This window comes from Heptranchias perlo, chromosome 12, assembly GCF_035084215.1.
Source record: "Heptranchias perlo isolate sHepPer1 chromosome 12, sHepPer1.hap1, whole genome shotgun sequence".
NCBI lineage: Eukaryota > Metazoa > Chordata > Chondrichthyes > Hexanchiformes > Hexanchidae > Heptranchias > Heptranchias perlo.
In genome coordinates, this window is record NC_090336.1 from 45,322,371 (window position 1) to 45,342,675 (window position 20,305).

Below are 20,305 nucleotides of genomic sequence, written 5' to 3' on the forward strand. Positions count from 1 at the left end.
CAAAGGGCAATGAACTTGTGGAGAAAGTTACCAGGGAAACCACTGATGTGATAATATAATGCGTTCAAGATATACCTTGATGTGTTTTTGGACAGAGGAGAGATTGACGGATGTAATGAGAAAACAAGCTGGTTGGGTGAGATCAATCTGGAAGGACAGTGTTGTTGGACCAAATGGCTGTTTCCTCATTGAGTCATGTCAGGGTTAATTTGTGGGTGAGAAAAGCATTGGTGGTGAACTACAATGGACAAGTGAAGTCAGAGTATTAACTTTACAAAAAAGGTGCAAATTACAAGAAAATAGCCTGCATTACATAAACGATAGTGGATAATCTCAGTGAACTGAATATAGAATAAGGGATAAATAGCACTCAGCAACCAGACAATAACTTATACTTACACAGTGCTATTCGAAGAAGAACAGGGGAGTTCTCCCTGATGTCCTGGCCAATATTTATCCCTCAACCAACATCATTGAAACAGATTACTTGGTCATTATCTCATTGTTGTATGTGGGAGCTTGCTATGCACAAATTGGCTGCCACCTTTCCTAATTTACAGCAGTCACTATACTTCAAAAGTAATTCATTGGCTGTAAAACATTTTGGGATGTCCTGAGGTAATGAAAGGTGCTATATAAATGCAAGTTATTTCTTTCTTACATAATGAACCATCCTAAAATGTTTTAAGAGGTGTGGATATTGAGCAGGAACTGGAAGAAAAGTGAAATGAGGTGACAAAAGCAACGTCAATGAGGTAAGTTTTGAAGAAGCGTTTAAAAATGGGGAGAAAGGCAGCATGGTGAAGAGGTTTAGGAAAAGGATTCCCAAGTGTAGGGGTGTAATGAGGTAGAAGATGATAATGGGGTAGAACCTGAAGTGTATAGGATCATATGGTGCTTTATAAATTCAGCTTTCCATCACAATATTCTGTAACCAGATTTATTTCAGCAGTTGGTTACTATCTATTTTAAAGCGGTAAAACAATTGAGGGTTTCAGATGATGCAATAAACCGTGAGGATATAACTAAAGCATTTTACAAATATCTCAATCTTTAGATTGGATTACTGTATAACATTTGAATATTGTTATTAATTATAATCATACCTAATTAATGTTCTTAACACTGCGTTTAGGCTTCTATTTCATCTAGAAATTGTACTTCACTGTCTGAAGCTAAAAGCATTGTTGCACGATCTATGATAAAAATTGTTACCAGGTTTATAGTGCAGGGCCTGAAATATCGTATTTAGGATAGAGAACCCGAAGATATATTGGATCATGTGACTGGTCCTACAGGGTTCCCAGGTTACATTTATAAACAGATTGCAAGAAATTCACCATCTTGTATTTCTTATACAAAAAAAGCATCTCCCAGACAGTCTAGTTTGGAGAAAGCCTCATTTCTTCAGTACAGCAGCAAACTAATTTAACCCCTTTCGCCAATGTATGTCGTGTTTTCGGATTATTGCATTGCACTGTTTGATAGGATTGCACTGATAAAGCCTAACCTAACGCTGTACCCCCGCGGCGGAGCAGTAATTTCACACTAAGCTTTCCTTTTTCTTCACAAGAAAGCGTGGGGTGACTTTAGTTCAGCGGCTGCTGGTAAAGTCCCGTCTACTCCATTCACGCTGCTGAACTCATCTTCTGTAGAGTATTCTTAGTCTGAGGCTATTGATAAAATTCTGGCGGTGAGACATGGGAAGTGCACAGGACATATGGAACTCCATTTCTCAATGTATGTATGCGCAAATCATTAATGGACCGCTGCACAGAGTTTCTGTGAATGAGTCGGATCTGCTGCCAGGTAGACACGTGAGGCACGTGCCGTGCATTTTTTTTTATAATCCTCCTTTTAAATTGGAGAAAGGTTTAACATTCTGGGTTATGAGGAGACATTAAAAAGCTTGTCCCAATATAACCCTTAATTGCTGACACCCACCCCACCCCACACCCCCCAGCCATATTTTTGTCCTTTTTTTGTCTTTTTCGGGTTATTCATTCACATTCTTCGTGCAATGATGTATCCTAAAAGGTGAGAAATGCCTGTGATATATAAAGGTGCTGTTTGCAGTCACTGTGTATACGCACTATTTTTAGACAAGGAGGGAAAACGTTTCCGATTTGTCTTAGTTTTTTTTTTAAAATCGATTTATCTTCGTGTATTCCTTTCTCGGTAGACTGCTAGGGCAGTGGATCGGGGTGGAAATTGGAGTGTTTCATGGCCGATCCCAGCTGAAGATGCGTGCAGCCTTTCTTTTCTGCTGAATTAATTTGATACTATTTTTGAAACTCACAGTGTTTCTAAGGGAGACCTAATGACGCAATGACGTCAATGCAGGTCAATAACACACTGGAGGAACTGAGCTGGTTCGTCAGGGCAGGGCCATTTTCAAAACCCAAACTCCCTGCAAATCTAAAGCACCAGACCTAATATAACTGTGCACCGAATATCTTTATAACCCAAAAAAATAAAAAGCATAGCTACCGGGGGAAATTGCCCGTAAACGGGTACACAGGAAAGTGGCACCGAAATCGGTTTTGCAGTTGCCGTGCACATTTCAACAACACGTACGAGACAGTAATGCCCTTATTATTTACTCAGTCTTTGCTATTTTGTCTCTCCCGAATCTGGTACAGAACACGAAATGTTTTGTCACTGTTAATTAAGAATGCAGACTATCACGTGAAATGCAGACCTTTGGTGCTGTGCATTTAAAACAGTGTATATTGTGCATTTAAAGGGTTGTAGAGAACTCGCATCGCCAGAACAGAACACATTTGCAGAACTGAAGCAATTTTGTGAAAGGTAGGCGTTCAAAACATCGTGTGTGAGTGTGTACGTTTGTCTGTTTTTTCTCTCGAAAAGCGTACATCAAAGGGCGATGGGTTAGTTGTTTAATGGTAATATGCTTGATACGTGTACTTTTTAGTTTTGGCAATTATAAAACAACATTATTGAGTAATTTGGCATCAAACGACATTCAGTCAGCTTCAGTCTCATCCTATGATGTGTGATGTACTCTTGTCACTTATTGTATAGCTGCGTCGTGTACTTACCAAAGACTTTGCAAATATGTATTAGTTCACAGTGGTTTTTGGAAAATATTCAATCAATAATAGGTCCATGCTTGAACCATACCAGGGAAATGAGGCGGTCATGAAGCAAAAACCAGACTGGGTTCAATCAGTCTACTATCTTCAATTCCCTACTACAATACCAGCAGAGCCCATTATTACTATTCTATCGCAGGTACCATTTGAGTCGTTATTTTTGTTTTTCTAGTCCTTTGCAGCTTTAAAAAGAATGCTGACTGGGCTCAACGTGAGCAGAGAACTCTCCATTGCCAGTGACTCACTGAAAGGTGTGATTGCTTGACACCCCCTCATGTGTTTGAGGATACCCACACAAGACACTCATGCAGGCACCACTGCCCTAAATAGAGTTTGAATACAATCAGAATATTATATTTTTACATGTTGGTAACACTTGCAAAACACACACAAATGTACCAACCAAAAAATCTTTATGAAAATAATGTAGTAAAGATAGTGAATAAAAATGGGCAGAAATAAGATGTACTCAACAATTCTTTCACCACAATCTAATGTAATCTCCAGCCTAATGACATTGTTAGTAAAATCTACGTAACACAAAACAGCCTTGCTCCAGCAATTAATCTGCATTAAATCAAATGCCTTTTGATATACTCCAATTTTAGGGCCAGTGTCAGTTTCCTCATATTGGCCCTCAAAATACAGTAAACACTCCATGTGTTGTCCTAAGATCCATTTCATTGGCCTGGCTGAGATCACCTGTTGGAATTGCTCTTATATTGTTTTCTCTTTATGCGAATTTCAGTATTACTACAGCTGGCAGAATTGCCCATAGCTTCCTGTACCACCATTCAATTTTATTTTGATTGGAAAGGGTTGCCTCTTTCATCAGCTCTTTTCAATCACAAGAAAATGTGAGGTCAGTAAATGTTGCTTTCTGCAGGCTGGTGAGTGGACACATATAGATATGTGCATATTCTCCGCTCTGCCACACCCTTTTTCCATTTCTGAAAACATGTTCTGCATTTATATGTTATTTATCTTTTCTTACTTTCAGTCCAGAGATAGATCTACGCAAGAAGACCTCAGCAGACTCACATCACATGTAAGGGCATCTGCGACATTAGATTGTTGAGACTTTTTACCATTTACAACGAAAATAGGCATGGAGGCATTTAGATTTAAAAAGGGTGTTGTTTCTGTCAAAAACACATTCAAACTTGTTTGAGTCTAGTAAGATACATTAACAATCTATTTTGTTATCTCCCAACAGACTTTACGGCTATTGATAACCTCTACCATACACTCAAACAGAAGTGCAGATGCCTTCTATATACTAATAAAGAAATCTAAGTATCTTTGATGAAATAATTTGATTCTAATAACTACAATCTGAAGAAAACCCTATTAAAATACTGTGTGTATTTTATAGGATGGAAGAATGAGGAGAGGCATAGAGTACAAAAGAAAGGAAGTTATGCTAAACCTACGTAAATCTCTGGTTAGGCCTCAGCAAGAGTATTGTGTCCAATTCTGGGCACCACACTTTAGGAAGGATGTCAAGGCCTTGGATAGGGTGCAGAAGAAATTTACTAGAATGATGCCAGGGATGGTGGACTTCAGTTATGAGGAGAGACTAGAACATAGGAACATAGGACATAGGAACAGGAGTAGGCCATTTAGCTCCTCGAGCCTATTCTGAGAAGTTGGGATTGTTCTCCTTAGAGCAGAGAAGTTTAAGGGAAGATTTAATAGAGGCGCTCAAAATTAAGATGGGGTTTGAAACAGTAAATAAGGAGAAACTGTTTCCCCTGCCAGGAGGGTCAATAATCAGAGGACACAGATTTAAGATCATTGGCAAAAGAACCAGAGGAGAAATGAGATGAGATTTTATTTTACACAGAGAGTTGTTGTGATCTGGAATGCAATGCCTGAAAGAGTTGTGGAAGCAAATTCAATAGTAACTTTCAAAAGGGAAACGGATATATACTCGAAAAGGAAAAACTTTTAGGGCTATGTGGAAAGAGCAGGGGAGTGGGAGAAATTTGATAGTTCTTTCAAAGAGCCGGAACAAGCATAATGGTCTCCTTCTGTGTTGTATGATTCTAATTCTGATTATATGATGTATGGTCATATTCATTTCCATTTTGTTGTAGTTGCAAATGGCATATCGAAACTTTTATAGTATACATATATGGATGATTAATTTATCGTTTGTGCTATCACACTCTCAAAACAGACAAAACGACCAACAGCTTAGGTGGATAGCTCCACATTTAGCTGCCTTTGTGGCGTTATTATGTTTGATGAGTTTTTACCCAGAAGTTGAAGATTTCAGCACCACGAACTGCTGCCACGTTGGTACAGAGCCTTTTCGCAAGGCTCCTCACCAGATCCTGCCTTAGCATTTCTAATGTACGTGTCAACTGTCTTAAAATAATTAACCAACAGTAGGACATTGAAAGTTTCCAAAGATCTAACCTTTCTGAAAGCATGGCAGTGGATCACAATGTCATGTCATTGGCAGTAAAAACACATCGGTAAGTGCGTCTACTTCTATTCCTGAGTTGCAGCCAGATATAGGTGACAAGAATTAAAATTGATTATAATAAATGCAACACTGTTTGGATTGTTGATGATCATCCTTTTATGGATATAAAAAAAATCTTATAGAAGGCATTTTATCCACTTTTCTCTCCTGTAAAAGTCCGGGAGTTTGATGTGTTTCTGACTTCACTTGACGACCCCGTGCGATAATTCATCCTTAATACAAGTACTATAATCGCCTCCACTCGTGGATACGTGTTTGTGTTCCATGCACTGCAACGTTCGCTATTGCAGTACAGAGACTCACAGCCAGACATAGGCACTTTCTAGCTAAAGAGGGGTTATAAGGTAGCATTTGTGAAGCTGTGGTAGTCTGTGTAAATAGAGAAAGCACCTTGGTGTTTTACACACATTAAAAAAGAAATGAAAACGGCCACACACGCAGACATGTTTTGTGCACCAGTGTATGGTGTTGGTGTTCTTCCAAACTCTACACAATCAGAAAATAATGCATTTTACATATATGTTTCTGTTCAGCATTGCCTTTGAGTTTTCAAAAAGCAGTTTAGCTGTGTTCATTTGCAGTAAATAATGCAAAGTGCTCATTATTCACATAGCAATCTATGATTCATTGCTTTTGTATGAAACTTTATTTTATGTTGTTTAAATATGATTCTGCAGTTTCATCGACGCTGATATGAATGCAAATGAATGATCCTTTATTCATTAAAGAAGGTGTCTTGTGTCTTTGCCATTTTCCTTCAATGTGCATCTAAACTATGTTGTAAAATGAAATCATGAAAACACACCGAATTGTTCTTTGTAAATACCTCTTTCGGTGGCATTTAGCATAGAACATGGATTTCAGGTTGGTTTAAATAGTCGCAACCTATTACGTTTTACCAAGTTGTCTTGGACTGTTTATTTGACAGTTGTGTATTTTCCCAAGTGGTCCAAAGATAGACTCGATAATGTGCTCTTTGACATAATATAAACGATAAATATATTTACTGATTTGCCTATTGTTATATTGGAGGTAGTTGTGTTCAGTTTTCGGAAAACACTTCAGCGTGTTTTATATTCATGGCTTGCAAGCGCTTCTTCACTTACTGTACAGAAGAGGCTTCAAAAATAACGTATTACGTGATAGTATAGCTTTTCTTTTTTAAAAGCATATAGAAGTGAATTTGACTCCTCAAAATCCACATTGAAGAATGACACTTCTGCGAATAGGAACACTTGTTTTTCAGATTTATGTCACCTGTCTCATTGGTAAATTTGAAGAGCAGTGCTATCTATGTTAGGAGTGCACTGCACTGCTTGTTTCACCATCTACACAGAGAGTGGACATTCTAAAAGGGTCTATTTTAATTGCAATGTAATTTTAATTCTGGGTCTTCTCTGTGGAAAGCTGTGCTAGCTGATTCCGTGGGAGCCCAAGCAGAGTGCGTGGGCGCAAAAAAAAGGAAGCCAGAGCCAAAGCTTCTGTTATTTGCGTCACTGCAGGAGACGGGGCTGTTTGCCTGACAAATAGACAGAATTAATCCTCGCTTTATCAATATCTGTCTCCAGTTCGATAGCCAAATACAAGAGGAAAGGTGCTCCTGGTATAGAGTATATTATAGATAGGTATCTGCTCAGAGAGGAATTGCAAGTTAAACCATGGGAGACACAAATCAAAACGCACCCATATTTAGATCCGTGCTAAATTACAATGACCATTTTGTCTTAACTAAACATAATGCAAATGTTTCGGCGCTGGCGATCTGCATTCTCCAAAAGATTCGTCTTTTCTGATCACCTCGAGCCTCTAAAGAGACTATGAACGTGACGTCAATGGAAGAAGACTGACGCGGCCAAACGGGGGAAAAAACTCTACCGTCTCCACACAACCAAGAGACAGCAGCTTTAATTACTACCTATTTCCTTGAAATTTCTAGCTCCAAATGGACTGCTTAAAGGGCAATTCTGTCCTTCCCTTTGCTCCTAATTCCTTAGTTACAAAGAAAATAAAGATATCAGAAAAAAACATGCACAATGCTGACTGGCGTGCTATAAAGCTCGGTTGTATTTTTTTTATGTTGTTTTGCAGAAGTACTTTAAAGGACCATGCAATGCAGTGCATTTATACAGAAGTGTAAGGTTCCACATAAATAAAAGGAACTGCTGCAGGCGGACCGATAAATATATTTTTAAACTACCTGCACACAAGCACAGACCGCACACATACACAGAGACACAGCTCGAGAGATGTGCAATAAGATCCAGAATGTAAAAAGGCGTTGGGTTTAAAATCTCTGCAATGATGTAACTAAAGCCGGTCAGATGCAAGTGGTGCAGAGATGCTGGGGTAGAAAAAAACCCTCAATGTTCATTTAATGGTTTGTACGTCACGTTCCAGCAAAATGCCTTTGTGAGTAGTTTTTTTTTGAGACCACTTGCTAAAAATAGCAGCGGGGTTTGATCGCACTCCAGAAATAGACGGAGGGATTCACTTGTATAAAAAGTGAGCGCGGGTGGAGGAGGACCTGAATGCGACTGCTATGTTTGCAACTCAATCAGGAAATTAATTATTGGAACATTGTTTTTTTTCTGAACAGAGGAATCCTAAGCGACGGTAAGTAGTAGTTGCACGTATAATACTTTCAAGTTTTACAATGCATTTTTAAAAGCTGATTGTTTTTCTTTGCGTGAGGAAAAATGCTGCTCATAGCGTTTCCAAAAGTAGATTGCATGCATATGTCTTTTAGCGTATACACATTCTAGATGGTGGGCAGCAGGTAGATGGGGAATCACCCTAACGTTAAATTTTTGAATCAATAGCGGCTGGAACTCGCGCTCTGTCGGCGCTGTTGAGTCTTTTTTATTTTCAGCAAATAAACAGAAAAGACCAGATATATTCCGAAGAGAAGTCAGGATAAATGTGACATTTTGTTATTACGCGTAGCAGAAAACAGGTTCTAAGAAGATTAGACGTATGGAGTAGTAAGTGTAGTAAAAGGGTAATATAACGTAAAAACGTAACCCCTGGCGTTTTTTACACGGCTGAATTGTAAATGCATTGTTTAGAATTGCTCTATATCTTCAATGCAAATAATATCAATTCTCAACATGCATTTTTCAGTTATACTATTACTACTAATAATAATCTATTATAGCACCCATTCTGACCTGAAATCACAAATGTTATTAGATGTATGGCAGTGCTGGTAGGTGTGTGTGTGTGTGAGTCTATGGGGTTGGGGGGACACCACAGTCAAAATGGTAACTGTTGCAACAACTTCGTAAACAGTTTCTGTCCCTACTCCTGAAATTACAATGACAATACTAACAACTAAGATACACCAAACATTTCCTTCCTAGCCTTTTGCAATATCCTGTTGTTTTCCTTACAGTGGCCATATATGTTTTGAATTTCCATTTCCATTGTGAATGTGGATTAATACTGTGCTCAATGTTACAAGTGAGTATTTTTCTGCTATTCCCGCCTGTATTTTTGAACTCACTACCGGATGGTGATTTGTAGAATAGGAGGCTATAGGATGCTTTTTTTTAGCTCTCTTCTCCCACGTCATCCTTTTTTTGCTCCCTTACTGCTTTTACCACTGTACATCACACTTCCCCTCTCACTTTGCTGATCTTAGTCATGTTCTGTTTAGATGAGTGGGTGGAATCACTATTTCAATGATGTTGTTATGAGAAGGCTAATGTGCACTGTGCTGTATAGTACTGCCTCTGCTGACACTCAATCTGACCCAGTACTTTTTCTGGGCAGTGGTGCTTCGAAGTAGACAGACTGAAATGCGTTATTAACATACATTAGAGAACAGATTGAGTGGGTACAGGTAACATTAACACAAATAAAATGAAATAACTCTTCCTTTCACCCAGAGTGCATTCACTTTGCCAACGATTCGTCAAAATCTTTCTTTACCAATTATGAAGATATACAGAGTATAATGTACAGTCGAAACACATATGTAAATTGATTTGCTTCAAAATGCATAATAAATGATATGTGTTTAGACTGCATGAATTTTGCGACAGGTGGATGAGGATCCGATTGTCGACGTAGGCATCAAGCAAACAGATTGAAATTCATTTATACATGCGAGGATGCGAACTCTGCATAGGTGTAAGCTTAAATTAAGATGAATAATGCTATGTTTATATCTATGTACTTTTAGCGACAGCTTTGAGATAGTCAGTATGCAATTAGACATACAGTGGAAGATAACCTAGATAGGAGGAGAGTGAGATAAATGGAACATACGGATACAAAAGCATGTATCAATGAAGCATACATGTTAGTCGTCATGCATACAGAGACATAGATTCACGCTAGCTAATAAAGAACCTGCGTATTATCTGCATTTACAGACAACAGCATGTTCTGTAAATAAACACATGCTGATTAACCTACACCAACACCCACCTTTTGTAACAGACCTGTCGCGTTTGCATGGCACCAATGTACAATGTATAATAACCCAGCGCCAATGTTCAACAAACCGTTGCTGTGTGGGTTCTGTTGCTGAAGTTTTCTGGGTGCTGTGTAGACGTATATACAAGCCGGCCATATAGAATTAAATAAACACGTGCAGTAACTAACATAATCTCCATCTCACAGTATCGCGTTCCAAGGGTACCTTTCCAGTGCTTGGTTGCTTCTTGGCGAAATTCATAACCTCGCCTAAGGTTATTAGTGTATTAAATAATTCAGAGTGGCGGTGTAATTTTTCCACTCCGATCGTGGAACAGCATGGTTTCAAAGTCGTGACTGTTAAGTGAGTAATCTGCGTGGATGCGTCACGGCTCCAGTCACAGTTCACTCGGAACTGGGGAAAATCGTGACTTACTTGATACATCCCTAAATGAAAGACTCCCAATCAGAACTTTGCAAACAAGACTGCTGTGCATCGGGGCGATCTGTTCGGATTTCTTTTATTATCCTCCATAGGAAGAGAAGGTTGGTCCTAGAATACCTAATTACCAAGATCGTGACCCTCCCACACAGTATAATAACTTATATACTTTCTGTGGGTGAGAGGAATGTTAGTTTACAATTGCTACTGATACTTTAACGTGCCATATCCAAGCCTAGCAACGGAAGGAAGGGGGTAAGTCGGATTAGGACTTTTCAAAACAATTGTTCTTGTGATCATTAGTTTTTGAGATGCATACATTAGTTGTATTGGTGTATCATAGTCAATCGTCATATTGTTGTAGTAACCTTGATAAGCAAAATGTGTTCCTGGGATAGGAGCTGTTTAATTAGTGTTGCTGTTTTTCTTTATAACCCTAGTAAAGCGTTTTGATGTTACACGTTGTTCCGTATTTATATTAGCATATATTATCCCATAATAAAATCAAGGACAGCGTGCCGCACTAAAGAGTTAGTCATAATTATTAAAACTTCACCTGCTCTGCTGGCATCACCTGAGCCACATCGTTGTCATCCTACAAATCGTGCATGGTCCCAACAGTGGAGCAAGAATACCGTTTAGGACTTTCTCCTTGGTGCTTGGCGAATACTGACTTTAAGCTGCGAGATCTAATGTATACAAACAATGACATCACACGGTTTACGGTTGGTCACCCCTCAATACAGTTTTCATCTAACGTGCTTCACTGTTGTTTTGTGGCTAGACGTCGTGTAAAGAAGGCGAGCCAGACAATCCTTGACTCTGTGCGGGCTCGCCAATGGCTGGAGCTTTAAGTCTGTTGTGGAGATCTGTTTAATTGGGAGTGTATTTTTTTGAAAGGGGGGCCCTGAAATGAGCTTTTTCGGGATTGGATGATGACGATTCAGTGGACACCAATGAGCTTGCGCGCCAGTCTCTATTTATTTACTGGTCAGGGTGCAAGTCCCCTCTTTTACGCAGCGCCACCAGTCTGCAGTACAGGCTCCACTTGGAAAAGATCGTGATCCTCGCTAGGATTCAAATCAATTTCTCCATCCTCTCTTTCTTTCTTTCTGGCTTTCTCTCCATCTCTCTATCTGTATGTCGCTCACTCTCTCTCTCTCTCCCCCCTCTCTCTCTCTATGTATAATGTATGTGTGTGGAAAAAACATAGTCAGCTCCTGCTCCATAAATGAGTGGAATGGATGGGTGAGGCAATGCCTCGAGGAGATGGGAAAAAGCCTGGATCTTGTCAGGATGGCGAGAAATGTGGTTAGATGCAGACACGTCGTGGAGAGCGAGGGGGAACCCGGGTTGAGCGCCAACGAACGGCTCCATCTGAAGGGAGAGGGCGAGCTGCAAATCTCAAGACCTTCCCTTTCGACATCGTGGAGCATCTTTTGCCGTCTTCCTTGCTCTGCTAAAGCAGCCGGATCCCCCTTCCTGGATTTGTCTTTCTCGAATCTTTTTGCGGTCTGGGCTTGCTGTATGTGACTATGTAGCCGGGAAGCCCTTACCCCAAAAAGCATTCGCGGAGGACGCGTTCATCGAGGATGCCCAAAAGACGCTGCAACTGGCAACTCGGATTACCGCCGCGCACGGGAAACCAGCCCTGACGTCCTCAGCAGCCCCTTGCCCATTTCACCAGGAGACCATTGCATTCCCCTAACTTCTATCCAACTACACACAATACTCTTCCAGGCCCCGCTCATCCTGCCCCGAACTTTTCTCTTTTCACCCCATCAGCCCCAATGTGACATAAACACACCACCTCAGCCAGCCAGCCCATCGCCACAATAAACGAGAATGGACTTTAGGAAAAGTTTTTCTAGAACATCAATTCTGCTTTACAACATCAATAAACAATTCATTCACAGTCTGCCGGTGACGAGCTGAGTGATAGAGCCGGACAAAATGGCTGTATAAAGCTCACACTCACACCGTTACGATGAGCATCCCACAGTAATATGTTTGTAGTTTTGCTTATTATTTAATCAAGATAAAGAAGGAATGTAATATAAATAGGGAAATGCAGCAAAAGTTCCAAACTTTCCCAATAAATGGGCAAGGGAGAGCGCCCCAGTATACATGGATACACATAAGGCAACGTGCACGGCGGTGCCATGCTCTCCCTATCGTATTCCATTCGTATTTCTTTTATAAACTCGTTTATAACTGCAAAGTAACATGTTATTAGGCGATATCATCCTTTGGTACAGTTTAACTGTTAAAATAAAGAGATCTTTAAATACGGTTCAGGTAAAACAGGAGCAGAAATGATACCCATTTTACAGTGCATTCGAGCTCATTGAGATGCAGCTGTTAGATTACAGCAACAGTGGGAGACCGTTTGCATTTTGCAAAATATGATATCTTTAAAAACGCCAAATGTATAGATACTGTGTACGTTTTGGTGGAGGAAACTTTTTTTGTCGGTCGAGATTCATTTTAATTACTTGGGAAGTTGAATAAGAAAGTGAAATAAAGTGAACGTCTATCAGATTTCAGTGACCAATTCTATCCTTTCAAATCAAATATGAAAAACTTAACAAACAATATAATATATATATAGCAAGGAAAATAGATGTACCTATTACCAGTCTAAATGAGTCTGAATAATATATATCAATCCTGAAAATTAGCATTGAACATATGGCTGGGAATCTCTTTCTGAAGTTCAACAACATTACTTGTAGGAGATAGAAAACATCGTTAGGCCTTTAATGAGTATCAGGGCAGAACGTTGTATATATAGGGACTAATAAATTGTGAGTTTGGATGAAAGAATTAAAGCAAAATTATGTATGCAGTTTGTTTCCAAAATCTAATAGAAGTTGTACAGTGAGGATGATTGCGAAAATGACGTGATAACAAATCATTATACTTTTGACATAGCCACAAACTTTAATTCATATTGAACTTTGGTATGACACGTAGTCCTCTTTAACATCATTCACTGCCCTCTTAAAATCTACTTATTAAAGTGGTCGAATGTGTCAGTCGTCCTTGCAGCAAAGCATTGTTATTTTTCTATGCCACAATAAAGATAACCATTGTAGATTCTGACTTATATATCTTAACCAACATTAACAGATCATGAAAACGTATGCAGGGGCTGAGATTTCTTTAAAAATAAGGCTTTTCATTTGTTGTTTAGAGAGATCGGTTTCATAAAATGAGACTATCTGATTAAAGTTATATCAACACAATGATTTAAATGATACAGAAAAGGATATCTTAGTATGAAAGAAAAGTCTTTGTTCTATATCTGCAGCTAATTTATCAACTTTCTAAAATAGCATTTTCAGCAGCAATTATGATGACGTGTTATCTAAGAAATTATAGACTTATAGTGAGGATGTAAAATATGAATAAGTATTAGGAACTTTTTTATTTTAAGAGTGCATATAACCTGAATGTATGAAAAAAAAGACTTGCATTTATATAGTGCCTTTCACGACCTCAGGACAACCCAAAGCGTTTTACAACCAATGAAGTTCTTTTGAAGAGTACTCACTGTTGTAATATGGGAATTGTATGTACATACAAATAATCACAAGCACATTTAAGAGTATATATACAGTATATCATATTGTAGGTATCCACTGTTTACAACACATATCACACATACTTATTCAAAGAAGGACATTTGTCAATTTCACTGTATATAATACTGACGTCCTTTCTAATTAGACCACACTCCCGCCCCCTCCCCCCCCATGTTCTAGGAACTAAACATACAGTACAATTTGCCTTGCCACAACTATTGTGCTGTAGCTAAGTACTTATGTATTTATATTTATTGATGTAAGTTTTACAAGTATTATATTTGGATTTTTTTATTTTTTGCTGGTTTAGATGATACAGTGCTGTGTTCACACATTTTCCCTTGAGTTTATGAAGTTGCAATTCCATTCTTTTCAACTTTCTAAACTATAGCACAAGCTGCATGTTACTTTCCCTTCCATTGTCTTTCATGTGAGAAAGGGCTTTATATTTCAGAAGTGAAATGTCTGCCATGCGATCTGACGTCATGATCTGGTCAGGAAAATCTTCCAGCATATTGACATTGTGTTGGTGCCACGTTGCCAATTCTACATCCTGCACCCTCTAAAAATCCTTAGATTTTAGACGTAGGATGCTTAAAATTGCACAGATATGACTATATGACAGCCAAACTTTCTGAACTGGGCTATTTTTTCTACACCACACAAATTGTCTTTTCATGGCATGCACATACATAAAACTTTAGAGTTTCTCGAAATCCAAGGAGAATTTTAAGTTTATTTTTTAAATTCATGGAATCAATACAGTGGCTGCAACGTAGTTGTCTTAATAACACTTAATATTCAAGCTAATATTATTTGTAGAACCTAAATTTTAGTGACACACCTAGATATTATTCCAGTATGCAAAAGAAATGTGATCACGTGACTTCACAATCTGATCAAAGTAACTTACATTAAATAATCTTATTTTTGCAGAATATACTGCCTAACCAGTATTATCCCTATTTTTAAGATCTAAAGGATATAATATTTACCATGATTCATGCATGGCACAGTTTTGTAAACAATAACTTTCCAACCTAGTATTATCTCTGCATGCACCACAGGCTACCTTGTTAGTACTCCATTTTATTATTTAACCTATCTTACACAAATGGTGTACACATATTTAAAAAGTTAGGATATCTGGGAACTAATTAGAGTTGAAAACATTTTGTTTTTTACTTAGACAAGTAATACTGAAGAAAACTTGAAGTAGCTGTAACATCACAGATGAGGTAATCTCTATTTTCTAAACTGGTGTTAACTTTTCAAGGACAACTGCACTGATCTGACTAAGTAAACTACTTCAATGCAAAAAAGATACATAATATGGGTCAAACATTTGCAGACTTGTTGGATGCTTACTTAGTTTGATATACCCCAAGATTTTCTGGATTATTTTCTCTCCCCCCTTTTAACCAATACATCTTTGAGGCAAAATGTATTATATTCTATGTAGGCTGTCAAAATAAGTCAAGGAACAGAATTTTGAGGAACTTAATATGTAAAGATAACAATAGCGTGACAGTCTAATTTAGACTGACTTGGTAAAATAGCTCTACTTTTTAGTATTAATGGTTTATAATATTTTATCTTTATTATTTGAATGATAGTGCACACATTATAAGGAGATTGCACTGTAACTTCTAGTTAGTGAGACCTTTTGAATAATATATTGAATGTTTATACCCAACTGATGAGACCTACCAAAAAAGTTGAGGATTGTAATACAGTATCTGGAATGGACAATGAAGTCAAAACCATTGCAAGCCTTTACTTTCTAAACCAACATGGTTTATGTGGTATAACTTGTCTTGCCACAACCAGGACATGCACCTATGTAAAAGGTAATGTATGAGGTAATTATAATAATTGAGGATCTAATTAACTCCCCATAGGTAAATTTAGAGAATATCCCATTAACAATTGCAACCATTTCCTTGTGTAGACAGCTGAATGGACTGCTGAAATATTTCCATTTGATATTTGTGATTAAATTAACCGGGATAGGCACATCCCTAAAATAGAGGTATTGCTTTTACTTGTTAGAACATATAAGTCAAACAGTGAAATTCTCAATCTTCTATTTTAATTGAATACAATGAAGAGCTGACATTTTGCAACAAAATGTCTCAAAACTAAGTAAACATTTTTGAAAATAATTTGTTCAGCTAATATTTAGTAATGTGCAGTTTATCTTGGAGATGTGTTACTCTTTGCTGTTAGCCAATATATGTTTTTTTTTCTCCCTGCAGGACATTTTCATATCTAGCCTGTATCAGTAATTTGAGAAGGTATACTAAGACTTATATTAACTTATAAAATAAATGCCCTACTCGTACATGAAGTTTGTGACAACATAAGAATCAGAATGTTCCTAAAAAAATCAGGTAAGGACAGATACCTAAAAAAACCTTTTGTGTGTACATATTAAAATATTAGCCTTTTTCACACAGTAGACAAAACAGAAACTAAATGGTGCATTGTTGCTCTTGGATAAAATAAAGAATATTCCACAATTATCAAATGAATGCCCAAGTTGACATCAAACAAGCTTTCTCTGACAGTCAACTCTTTAATGTTACTTTACACAGACTGTTTTGTTTACAATTTTTAGATGTTTGGGTGAACGGAAGGAAACGGAAGCAGGAAGATATTTTAGTAAACTAACCACCTTGCACACAATTGAAAAAGGTAGGACATATTTTGACATAGGTTTCTACAACTCCATATCCAAGACTTTCTTCTTTGTAAAAGGTGCTGCCCCACCTGTACAGTTTTCAAGAGGTAAATAATAGCAATACATATGATAGACATAATTGAACTACTTTTTAAAAGATCTATGTGGAATCTTTTAAGTATTTTAATGAGTTGGAATATGTGGAATCAGTTTTTCCCTTTAAGCATTTAATTTAAATAAACATTTGAGACCCATTAAAGTTGATGTTCTGTTTTGCAAATTTGTACAGCACTTTTATGTTGGACAAGCCAGTTATTCTGTGCAAAATGCTGATTATTACCAGAATAGGTAATTAGTAATCAAAATATTTATGTTGTTCAAGTATTATAAAATTATGCAAGTCGGACTTCCCTTAAAATAAAAAGAGACCAGTTCATTTCTGGATTAAAGAAACTAGTTATTCAGCTAGAATATGGTAAACCATTAAATACTTAATCAAGTAGCTGTTTTCGGCACAGGCACTTAACAGGAAATAATGGTAAATAGTCCTGCATAGTACATAGCCAGTCCTGCTTAAAAAGGAATAAAATCCTAACTATATGCTTAGAGAATTACTTTAAATTAAGGAAAGTTTGCTACCAGCAAATAGCGTGCTGGATAAAAGAAGAAAGAAGCACCAATTACATTAAAGTGACGGGATGTATGCGAACGGCTAAGTTTTGTAACGTCAGTGCCAGTTATTAGGTATAGGATAGGTAAGAGAAAAGGAGGGGTGGGGGGAGAACTACAGCAGAAAATATACTCTGGAATTCTTCCCCTTCAAAACTCTAATTACCCCTATTTCACATTTTCATCAAATTGCTTGTCTTAACTCACATGATTTGAAAAGTCAAAGAAGTTCCGTATGAATAATATTTAGGACCATCCTCACCAAAATTCGATAGTAATTCGAAATTGCTCTATAGGTTTCTATGAAATGATTTTTAAAACATAGTTCTACATAACAATTCGTCTGATAGGAGTCTGTATGGTTTGTTCAAAAATACTGAATGAAAACGAGTTTCTATCGGATATTTATCTAGGATACAAATAGAAGGCTTGGAGAGGAGCACTTATATAAAGTAGGTAAACCAGTTTGATTACATCTAGTATTTGTTGGGTCCGTACTTGCGTTGATGCATGCTAGTCGAGTCGAATAAATCCTTTCTTTTTTGGACTGTAAGTTCTTCAAGAAAAGTAATTCTTCTCATTGGTGTCAAGTAACCTCATAGCAATTATGAAAAAAAGACCATGAGAAAATTAAGAAAGGCAAACGTACTTGCCATCCAGACATAAAGATTCACAAATCGTAGGAAAAAAGGTTTATTGAGAATTACTTTTTGTTTATTGTCCCAATGTGGTAAATTGTAATTGCATTCCATTGTGGGTGGGGGACTTCCAGAGAACATCAGAGAATTCAGTTGTATTTATTTATTTATCTTTGTTACGTGCAATTAAGGTACTTTTGATTTTTAAATCTATCCCCTTTAATATAATATGAAGTAATTACCTTTCTAAATCTATGCTGAACAATTTGCAGTTAATGATAAGCCTATGTTATTTGTGTTAACCCTTTGCCGTAATCTATCCACGTTTTTCTTCAATAACCATTGCATAATTAATGTTTTTACAATGACGATGACAAAGGGTTAAAAAAGAAAGGACATAGAAAGATATATATTAAAAGTCAAGTCTTCTATCTGAAAGTTTTTTTTTAGTATATCTTGAATGACGAATTGAACTATTTTAGGTAAGTAAAGGTTTTGGAAAGATAATTAAGACATCAGACACTCGAGAGGTTTAGTTTTCAGGTGAAAGAATCTCATATCACCTGAAAAGGATATCTTTTGAAAGTAAACATGTGGTTCAAAGTACCTTAATGTCACAAAAAGTGTTATGGTAATACTTAAATGAATTGGATAAAGAAGCATGTAAAAAGTTACATACTTTTAAAATCCCACTACTTGATTTTTACAATAATTTGTTTCCATGGACCACATTACATATTTGTGGATATAATTTTATTTTGTAAAATTGGCTTATTTGGTGTTAGCATATTGTGAATGACAAACGTGTGCAAATAAGTTCTTCAGATAAAGTTACGTTAAATTAGTACAAAAATTGTCAGGTACAATACCATGACATTAACTCCTCAATTATTATTCAAAATGCTAACACTTGCAAAGTCAATCATTAAAAATACCTGTAGGCAAATGACAATAGTATGCATATATAGTACTTGTATTATGGTGTTTATATTGGAGTTTTAATATGTATACTAAATTTGTATTTAAAATAATATACAATCAGTATTTTATCTTAAACATGACACCTGCATCCTTCCAATATTGCTCAGAAGGTAAATGCATCATATGGTCTGTTAAGAACCATGCAGACCAGAAAGATCCCAGGTTTGGTTTTTACCCGCTCCTGAATTGATCTTAGAAAGGATAGGTTCTATAATTGGCTTCAGTGTTCCTGAATCAGGCAGATGAACAAATTAATTAGGGTCCTGATCCTAATACAGTAGAAAGTTAATGTATTTTGACATTGAGAAAGTACAGGATAGGGCACATCTGTAATGCCCCCTTCCCCATAGCCAAATGACCTCCTGGTGTTCACTATCTTGGATAATGTATGGAGAATGACCATTTGGTTGGGGTACTGGAAGGTTGCGAGAGCCCAATGAACTACACTCCAACAAAATATGACCACTTTAAGGAGAGAAGATAAGAAATGGGGAGAAAATTGGAAAGGGGAAATATTGATATCTATGTTTGTGTGCTATAAGTATGCAAACTATCATGAACATTTTTATAAATAAAAACAGATTTGAGCTTGGTGCTGCTAAATATCTTAAACATGTTCTTTCAAAACATATACTGCTAAAATGGTTTGTTATCCATGTGAGCCACGTTCTTAATCTATCTTACTCTTCTTGTTCCATTTTCCTTAAAAATAGATATTTAAAAAAATAAAAATCAATAAAATAAAATGTTAAAATGGCTAACATAAGAAAGATTTCAGGATAGGAGAAACATATCACATTTACCTTTAAGATTGGTGAATAAATTCCCATTATCTAGTGGTTTTGCAAATAAAGCTTTGTACCACATGTTAAAAAGCAATATTTAACAAAGAAATACAAATACTTTATTGTATTACCAATTGTTTAAACCATGTTAACCAAATGTAAAGCTAAACAAATGATCAGTAGACAAAAGTCTTGTAGGTCCTACTTAATAACTGATGAAAGCAAACGTTTAGACTTTATTGGAATCTGTCAAATGTTTGTATCTTCCATTGCTTTATTAGCAAAATAAATAATAATTATTTTTTCTTAAGCAATAAAAATACTTTAATCTTGGACTTACATACAGTAGAACATAACTACACATAATATAATTTGTAGGTATATAATTTGTGTGTATCACATAGCATAGTACTATGAACTGTGGTCCTTAAAATTAATATTATATTAAAATTGATTACTTATTTGCTCATTAGCAGCAACAGAAAGAATTA